Source organism: Triticum aestivum, chromosome 5B, assembly GCF_018294505.1.
Source record: "Triticum aestivum cultivar Chinese Spring chromosome 5B, IWGSC CS RefSeq v2.1, whole genome shotgun sequence".
NCBI lineage: Eukaryota > Viridiplantae > Streptophyta > Magnoliopsida > Poales > Poaceae > Triticum > Triticum aestivum.
In genome coordinates this window covers 689,369,785-689,379,848 of record NC_057807.1, presented here as the reverse complement: position 1 = coordinate 689,379,848, position 10,064 = coordinate 689,369,785, and the positions used below count along the sequence as shown (strand labels likewise).

General features: G+C 42.3%; 1 long non-coding RNA gene across 1 annotated transcript; it reads left to right on the top strand.

Annotated features, from left to right (window-relative positions):
- The first annotated feature begins 5,270 nt into the window (after window positions 1-5,270).
- On the top strand, window positions 5,271-7,170 carry LOC123117698 (uncharacterized). Its single transcript, XR_006457482.1, has 4 exons — window positions 5,271-6,234; window positions 6,380-6,509; window positions 6,973-7,051; window positions 7,141-7,170. It is a non-coding gene; the product is annotated as an uncharacterized lncRNA (long non-coding RNA).
- Window positions 7,171-10,064: the final 2,894 nt, after the last annotated feature.

The following is a 10,064-nucleotide window of genomic DNA, read 5'->3' as shown; positions in this document are numbered from 1 at the left end:
AATACCTCAGGTAAACAAGAGTATAATTTTATCACTGTTTCTTGTGTTTTTAATACTATATTTAACTTACATTAAGTTTGAGGTCTGCTTTGTACATTGTTATAGTATCCAGATATTATCTCAGTGTAGACAGCCACTGTGCTTCTTGAAAATAGGGTCTACTGGAAAATGATGTGTAATGATCAATTAAATTTTTCTTAATATTCTGGCTAAAGTCTCATAATATTCGTCATCCTTGGATCCACGACGGCGTCATTCTCTAAGATCATTTGGCGCAGCTAGGCTTCGCTAAATGTGAAATTCTGGCTTGCACCGCAAAACTGTTGTTGGACGGCGGACCGCTTGGCCAAGCATGGTCTTCAGCACCCACCCGTCTGTTGCTTATGCTCCAAGGAAGAAGAATCCCTGCAACACTTCCTCGTTGATTGTGTCTTCTCAAGGATCACCTGGCACGAGGTCATGTCTTGGTGTCGACTACCGCCGCCCATCCCGGACGTCCAGACCACCTTCTTCGACTGGTGGCTGGAGTGGCCCGCCGTGGCCCCGCCTCAGCAACACAAGGGCTTTTCCTCTCTCACAATCATCACAGCTTGGTTCATTTGGAAGCACAGGAATGTAGCCATCTTCGATGGCTTGCAACCATCCAACTCACACCTTGTTAGCACCATCAAGGACGAAGCCACGTGTTGGGCACGCGCTGGCGTCAAGGGACTAGATAGAATTATCCCTGTAACCTGATCATCTTCTGGTGGGGCTGAGTAACCCCCTCTCATATTCTCATCGGTAACCCTGAAGGCGCCATTCTCGTTGTGCACGTCTTTGGGGTAACCACACAAAAACTTGTATTCTCTCCTATCTATAAATGGAATGATACACCTATGTGTGAAAGATAATGGGTGTTGGGACCAAATTATGGATATTTGTATTGATGTCATCTTGACATGCTTGATGATACTTAAACAACCTTTCCCTTCCTCAAACGATATAAATTTTCTGTGTATGTGTCCAACGTTTATCATTTTATTATCTGTAGCACTAACCATGCACATTCCTTGTTGATCATAGTTGTATGGTAGCATAAGTGACTAGGTGAATGTATAACTACAATTATTTGATATTAATTTATAATGTGCCATGTGTTTTGTTGGAAGTGCCACCCTAGCAAATACCTTGTGGGATTATTCCACTTGATGCACTAACATCCATTATCATATACAATTCTTGTTGGTTAAGATGGCAATGTTATGCAGGGTGAAGCATATGATGAGAAAAAAACATCGATGGAGCCGGATGGGGAGTTGAGAGGCATAGAGAGGTAATGAAAAGGATGACATCTTAGTAATGTATCACAACAGAGTTCATATAGAAAAGGATGTACTAGCAAGGACGTGCTTCAAGGTGATATTTATCACAACGGTCATAGGTCGCATGTGACATACATGTTGTTTGATCATTGGTTTTGATGTTTTAAGTTTCGTGTTCTCTGGCAATGCATGGGCATCCAACTATTACTGTAAGAGGGCTATACAAATGATTCCCTAGTTTGCTGTAGGTGATGGTTTATCGTATGGTCTAGGTTGGAAGTGATTAGGTTCTTTTGCTATGACCATGGGGAAACTTAGGACCTTGTTGTGGTTACCTCGGGTAGTTTCTTATTTGCTGTATTAATTCGTGGATGAAATACAGGATTATTTTTTGCTATCTGACGACCGAGATGCATAGGCATGTTGGATACATTTTCATACCCGCCAGGGTTTGCCTCATGCAAGTGGAGGCACCATAGCCCTCGCCCGTTGTATGAGGAGACACCGTTGGATCGATGGTGGTAGGGGGTAATGGCAGGAGGAGAACACACGGGAGTATTTGGAGCAGAGTGAAAACATAGGCGAATTTTGGAGTAGGGTGCTGACATGGCAGAACGGTGACACAATGACAAAAGAGAAGCACGAGGGCTCGTGGAATACGAAATGGATATCCAACATCGTTGTATGTATATTTGAGTTACATAAGAAGTCTTGGGGAGGTGAAGTGATGGAGACACATCTTTGATGGAGATGGAAGAAGAGCCCGTGTGGAGGCTGGAAGCAAACACAACATTATTCATAATCAACTTCTGAATGAACATATGGTGGAAATAATGTTTCCATGTCCATATATGGCACCTTATTTAATATCTCACCATTGGCGTGTTCCATGTTGCACGACGTACATAGTAAAGTGAGACAATAAAATAACGGCATGAAAGCTAAATGCATATTAAAGGGGCAATATATTAAGATGATGAATGATGTATGGACACATAAGGTGATGGACAAAAAGTTGGATGCAAAAGAGCGGCTAAAAGGGTGTGTGGTGTTTGTCGGAATAGAGAGAAGAACATACTTGTGTAGTTGTGTTTGTGGGGTGGTTGGACATCATGTGCAATGTGCTTGTTCGTAGGAAGAAAAATGAGCATTGTTTACATATTTATTTTTGGCCCGTGGCAACGCACGGGCAGTCTACTAGTAGTAGTGGCGCACCACATGTTTGGTCCGTCATTAGTGTCCATATCATCTATAGCCCTTTTCCTAGTAGTGCCTACCTGGGTAGTGCCCAACCCACTAGACATTCCTAGTCTTCCCAGAACGCATGGCAACACCACGGTCACGCAGTGACCACGCAACGGGCATGCGAGCTTACGCGCTCTATAGTTGGGGGCCCTCGGCCACCGTCCAAACCTCGATGTATCACCACAAAACCATGTATTTCTGATTAAATAGGTACTTATGTACCTAGAAATGATTTTTTGGAAAAAATAAAGAGCAAACTATGAGGCAGCTGCAGTTCAAATTTGACCCGCTTCCTACTGAATCGGCAGGAATTTGTATTTTTCACCAGAGGTGGATCAAAACTTTTGACACCCAACCATTTTGTCAATTGTGGACTAAATATGGCTTAGTATTTTATAAAATTGATTCGGTCCAATTTTGCAACAAATATATGGTAGGTCCTTCACAAAAAAACTTATTTCGGCCACTCGAAAGATGGAAAATGAATTTTCCGTGCAAAGAAAATGAAAACTCCCTTAGGCAACATAGTTTGGAATTCCAAGATGCACCCTTGTGCACAATATGAGATCATTTGAACAAACTATGCTATGAATGTGTCCATAAGATTGATCATTTGACTTGAAAGTCATGAATGTTCACGCATGATAGCTCATTTCTGAGAACACTTTCTTAAAATAACGGTTGTATTACAAGTTTATTATTTTTCATGGAAACTGGTCACATATAATGACACAATGGGAAGGTTTTCCAATTTTTTGATTTTTTTGAATTTTTTATACCCGTTTCAAAATACGGTCAAAACAACGGGCTTGACAGTTCCTAGCTAGTGGTTGAATCTTGGAAATTTTTTGATGTTTCTCTGATTAAATAGATACTTATGTACCTAGAAATGATTTTTGGAAAAAATAAAGAGCAAACTATGAGGCAGCTGCTGTTCAAATTTGACCTGCTTCCTACTAAATCGGCGGGAATTTGTCTTTTTCACTAGAGGTGGATCAAAACTTTTGACACCCGACCATTTTGCCAATTGTGCATTAAATTTGGCCTAGTATTTTAGAAAATAAATTTGGTCCAATTTTGCAATAAATATTTGGTAGGTTCTTCACGAAAAAACCTCATTTGGGGCACTCGGAAAATGGAAAATGAATTTTCCGTGCAAAGAAAATGAAAACTCCCTTAGGCAACATTGTTTGGAATTCGAAGATGCACCCTTGTGCATAATATTTGATCATTTGAATAAACTATGCCATGAATGTGGCCATAAGATTGATCATTTGGGTTGAAAGTCATGAATCTTCACACATGATAGCTCATTTCTGAGAACACTTTTCTAAAAGAATTGCTGTATTACAAGTTTATTATTTTTCCTGGTAACTTGGTCACATATAATGACACAATGCGAAGGTTTTCCATTTTTTTTGATTTTTTTGAATTTTTTATGCCCGTTTCAAAATGCGGTCAAAACGACGGGCATGCCCGTTCCTAGCTAGTGGTTGAATCTTGGAACACTTTTGGTGTTTCTCTGATTAAATAGATACTTGTGTACATAGAAATGATTTTTGGAAAAAATAAAGAGCAAACTATGAGGCAGCGGCACTTCAAATTTGACCTGCTTCCTACTAAATCGACGGGAGTTTGTCTTTTTAACCAGAGATTGATCAAATCTTTTGACACCCAACCATTTGGTTATTTGTGCATTAAATATGGCCTAATATTTTAGAAAATTGATTTGGTCCAATTTTGCAACAAATATATGGTAGGTCCTTCGCAAAAAAACCTCATTTTGGGCTCTCGAAAAATGGAAAATGATTTTTTCATTCAAAGAAAATGAAAACTTCCTTAGGAAACATTGTTTGCCATTCCAATATGCACCCTTGTGCACGATATGAGATCATTTTAACAAACTATGTTATGAATGTGGCCATAAGATTGATCATTTGGCTTGGATGCCATTGATCTCCACACATGATAGCTGGTTTATGAGAACACTTTTTTAAAAAAATTATCATATTACAAGTTTATTATTTTTCCTGGTAACTTGGACACATATAATGACACAATGCGAAGGTTTTCCATTTTTTTTGATTTTTTGAATTTTTCATGCCCGTTTCAAAATGAGGTCAAAACGGCGGGAATGACCGTTCCTAGCTAGTGGTTGACTCTTGGAAAACTTTTGGTTTTTCTCTGATTCAATTGATATTTTTGTACCTAGAAATGATTTTTGAGAAAACTAAATAGCAAACTATGAGGCAGTCGCAGTTCAAATTTGACCCGCTTCCTATTGAATTGGCAGAAATTTGTCTTTTTTATGAGAGGTGGATAAAAGTTTTTGACACCCAACCATGTGGTCTATTATGCATTAAATATGCCTAGTATTTTATAAAATTGATTTGGTCCAATTTTACAACAAATATATGGTAGGTCCTTCACAAAAAAACTCATTTTGGACACTCGAAAATTATTTTTAGTCAACTACGACTAATTTAGAAGGTCATAACGTCGTACTGCATTCTGATTGGTCCGTGGACGTATCACGCGGATCATGCATCAAACACCGTCGGATGCTCGCGGATCCAACGGCCATCCTCAACCCTTCACACCAACCACAGATTCCTAGATGGTCATTTTGCATCCACCCCCCCACCTCCTTTCTTTCCAGTTTCCACATCCATCCATCGATCCCATTCCAGATCCCCTGTCTCCTCGCTGTCTCGCCCGATGGAGAGAGCTCGCCTCCTCCCTTCTAGATACATCGCCGCCACCGCCACCTCCCTCCATCAGAGCTCGCCGTCGTTCATGGCCTCCCCCACGCCCCCTCCCCTCGCCCCTCCCCTTCCCTCACCACCCAACCGAACCAACCAGACCACCACACACCCTCACCTCGTTACCGACGCGCCGCCGCCATCCCCCACGAATGGTGTCGTCCCCACGATCTGGATCCCCACGAACCAGCCGTTGGTGACCACATCCACTCCGTCGCCGGCGCCACCTCCACTCCCCTCCCCTCCCCTTCCTGGATGGAGATCCCCTCCTCTCCAATCCCACCCACGCTCCACAGTCGAACCCTACACACACGCGCGCGCCAGGGGCCGCCGCGATCTGTGAGATGTGGCGCAGCCGCGTGTCGCGGGGCCTCCGGGAGGCAAAGGCTGCCACCGCCGCCGCATCCAGTCGCTTCTCCACCGCCTCGGTATCCCCTCTTCCTTCTCATGTGCCCCCAAATTCAGCACCACCGCCGAGCACATCTGCCTCGCCGCCGGCGACTCCGCCCTCTACCCCGCTGCCGGCTTCCCCCACCATTTGCTCCTTCCCCTCCCCTCCCCTCCCCTCTAGACCGACTCGACCTAGGCTGGCCGCGTCCTCCAGATCCGTCGGCAGAGGAGGAGGAGACGCCTCATCCCACTGCCACCACCCCCTCCAACCTTCTCTCCTTCCTCGCGCGCGCCCGGAACCCTAGCCACGGCACTCGAGGAGTGCTGGTGGTGCACCGAGCACTGCCTCGACTGGGGCGTCGGCGGCGGCCCCAACCTCATCGTCGAGGACGCCATGCTGCTCATCCACCATGGCGTCAAGGCCGACGAGGAGTCCGGCAAGGTCGCCGACCCGGAGTCCACCGACAACCCTGTCGTGCTCGCCATCGTCCGGCACTCTCATGTTCCACGCCATCAACGTCACCAAGAGCAAGGTATACTTCCGTTCTTCCCATTTTACAGAGTTTCAGATCTGATGCTCTGTTTCAACATAGCATAGCAGTATTGATTCACATGGTTCAAATTATGTTTTGTGGTCTCGTGCTGACCTGTCGCCGTTTTGTCTTGTCTGTACAACAGGGCGAGCGACAAGTGCCAGAGGCAGAAGCGCAAGACCATCAACATTGACGACCTGCTCTGGGCGATGGCCACGCTAGGCTTTCAGGAGTACATTGAGCCCCTCAAGGTTTATCTGCAGAAGTACAGAGAGGTGCATGCCCATTTAGCCATGTGGGATTTTTTTGTCTGAACTAATTGGGGATGGGTTAGTGCTTTGGGAGTTAGGTAGGTCCATGGCTAGTTTAATATGTTGCTGCTATAGCCTGAAAAGCTCTGTTTGGTACTTTGGTTAGTCCTAGTTGCCAAATTTAAACACTCATGTTCAGCTTGGTGACTGATGAGACCCCACACTGCCTGGCACCAATCATCTTATTGTCCTTAGAACAAGTGTTGATTTATCCCTCCAATTACTACTGTCATTGAGATCTTCAATTCTTTTCTGTACTGTTAATTCAGATAACTGAATGATTTGAAGCACTAAGAATCGTCTCCGGAATCCAACTATTAAAATGAAGTCTTTTATTCAACTGGGACATGCCTGCGTACATGCGCTTGAAAGATATATTCTGAATGTTCATCTCAGAGCGTGATGGGGCTTTTTCTGTCTTGTGCAGGTTGCTGACTTTGGTATGGCCAAGCTCCAGCACGAAGACGACACAATCATGTGTCTACGCGGGTGATGGGGACTTTCGGGTACGAAGTCCACCATTCCAATTTCATTCCCATTACGTTAAACCATCCCAGACCTGAATAAAACACAATGGCATTGACTGGTTTGGCAGGTACATGGCGCTGGAGTACACCAACACCGGGAAAATAACCGACGGGTCTGATGTCTTCTTCTTTTTCTGAAGTTCAGTTGAGCTGTGGAGCAACATTGTGCAGAGCACTAGTATGTTTACTGAAAACTTTTTACATTTCTAGACGATTATCTCATGTAGACGTGTCAATATACCATCATCCGAGAGTAAAGTATCCCGCTCCTCCATTTTGCTTTTGATGATCTGTTCTAGACGATGTTGTACCATAGTTTGTTGTCGCGAAATCCCTCTCGATTATGCCTGGATTGTCGGGTAGATCTGCCGAGTCGAGATGCGATTGATGACAAAAACTCATGCAACAGAGATATCATAACATTTCCATTTTGTTACATGTTTATATTTATTCAAATTCATCTGTTTACATGGCGGAGCGGTCCACAGACGTTTCCTTCATGCAGCAGTTTAAGTTGCTTCCAATTAAATCTGCTGTGAATGTGTTAAATATAATTGAATCTGAACAAAATTTATTCCTTCGGTCCTATTCATGTTTGCTCGGTGCAGATTAATTGATTGTCTCAACGTTGCCAGAGCTAGCATGTTATCATGCCAATGTATTAAAATTAAGGGATATGAAATAACCCCCCTCATGGAAATACAATCGTATGCACCTTAGCATGGAAGTACATCAAATTTGGATGAATGGCTTGTTGATCCTATTCAAATTATACCATGAACTTATTCTGCATGTATTCAACTAGATCAAGTACAAGTACATTGCTTCATCATATCTGCTATTAATACACTGTCCAAGTCATGAATTTCCTGAACTGGTGCCTGCATATATTTGGGTGCTTGTCAATTAGAAAATGTCTTCATCTAGCCTTGTTTCATCATTAAATTTGTGATACATATTTGATGAACATTTTTCTTCTCCTATGTTATTCAAGGAAATCTATATGATTTCTATTCTTGACATAAAAAGATGAGCTAACCTCTAGGTATATACAGATGCCACCTACAAGTGAATGCTGAGATACCATGTTTGTACTACGTGCCAGTGTAGCTGTACTGATACAAATACTACTTATGTACTTATGGAGTAGTAAATAACCTGTCATGTAATGTATACTAATTGGTGGATTGTACAGGGCAGCTCCTTGTCATGGGCGGCGCCGTTGTCGGCAGGGCCGTTTCTTCTTCGAATTACCACGCACGCGCGTCTTGTTTGTTGCTAATCAACTAGTGATTTGGGTGATTTTGGGTTGCTGTTAGTTTTGCTTCTGCAATTTAATGTTGTCAATGCTCTTTCCCGTTTGGTGGATCAACTAATTGCTTACAAATCCAGCAGGCATGAATGCTTACTTTTACAGATTTGTTTGACTGACTTCCTCAAATCTAGCTCGTGTCTATTTGTTGGATGTGGATGAAGTCTCCCTATGTCGATGAGTTCTAGATTCCAGTTCACCATGTTTCGCTTATGAATGAATGCGCTAGAAGTAGAACATAATCTGTTGCATTGGTGGTTACTTTATACATTTTCTGATTGGTCAATCAGCTAGTTAGCTACAGTTTACCTTGATCAGGGAATGTCGATGGTCAAATAATTTACGTCCATTCTCCAGATCTTAACATGTGGTTCTTGGATAGGTCCCTTTTTGAACCCTTTTTTATCTTAATCCCATGAAGAAGTAAATGAGCCTAGTTTTTTTAACAGGCATGCCGTCTTATTAAATCAGGGGGAAATTATTGCATGGATAGGTGTTTTCTTTTGTGAAGTTAGTGGATGTTGATCAAGTCCCCCTTTCCGCTGTATGAAACGTTTCTCCTGTTGTACTTCTTAAAAAGCTTTTCGCTAATGGCAGGAAGAAGAGGGCTGTTCACAAGAAGATGGTAGGAAGAAGCAGGCTGATTCGATTCGATCCTCAAGGTAGCCCTTCCCTTCCCCTTCTCTCTTCGATTCGATCCAATCTATGCACAAAGTTCACTAGTTTGGACGCATCATAGAACTTGTGGTGATGTTGTCTAGATTGCAGCAAGCAAAAATACAAGTGTTGAGGTTGTTAAGTGTTTTGTTACGGTGAAATTGAACCATTTATTGAATAGTAGGATGGCAGTCTTGCTATGATTATCTATCGTTGCTATGTTTGTCTTTCTCATATCCAAATCATGTTTATGATTTGGTGTTCTTGAAAACCAAAGAATGCTTCTATTCCTTCTCGGTGTTCTTTTTTATGCTGGTATAAGATGAACCAGCTCATTATTTGTTTGGTGGTTGGTTTGCATACATGTTCTTTTTCTACAGAAATATGTTGTGGTTCCTTGCAGAGTAAATATGTTGTTAGATTTACTTTTATTTTGTTTCTAATCATTTTGTTCTATAACGTGTAGAGGCTGGCCTTTCATGTTTCTTCACGAGCATCGAGACAAAGAAGTTGGAAGAAGCATAGTTCTGGGAGTAATGAAACCCTTTAGGCTGATCCTATTTGTATGTGTGATGTAGCAGAACTTGTAGGGCTCATGTGATACTCATGTAGTAGCTTGTACACTTGTAGAGCTGATATCTAATTGTAAACTTGATGCTGATCACATTTGTATGTATGATATATGATGTAGCAGATTGCTTCTTGCTATTATTTGAAGTATTGCGTCGGTTTTCTGTATTGGTATATTGAAATATGAAGAACATGACCTTGATAGAACAAAGAAAAACAAAGGCTACAGCCCAAAAACAAAGGTGCATAAAAAAAGAAAAACAAAGGCTACAACCCAAAAATAAAAAGGCTATAATGTTGGGCCTGGTCCATGTAGCTGACCAAAATTAACAGGGAAAAAATATATATAAAAGGCTGAATTGTTGGGCTCGACCCATCTAAAATAGCGAAATGGACCGGGCTGAATCTTATCAACGATCTTTTAAATTGGTTGCAATTTTGCCACGTCGGATC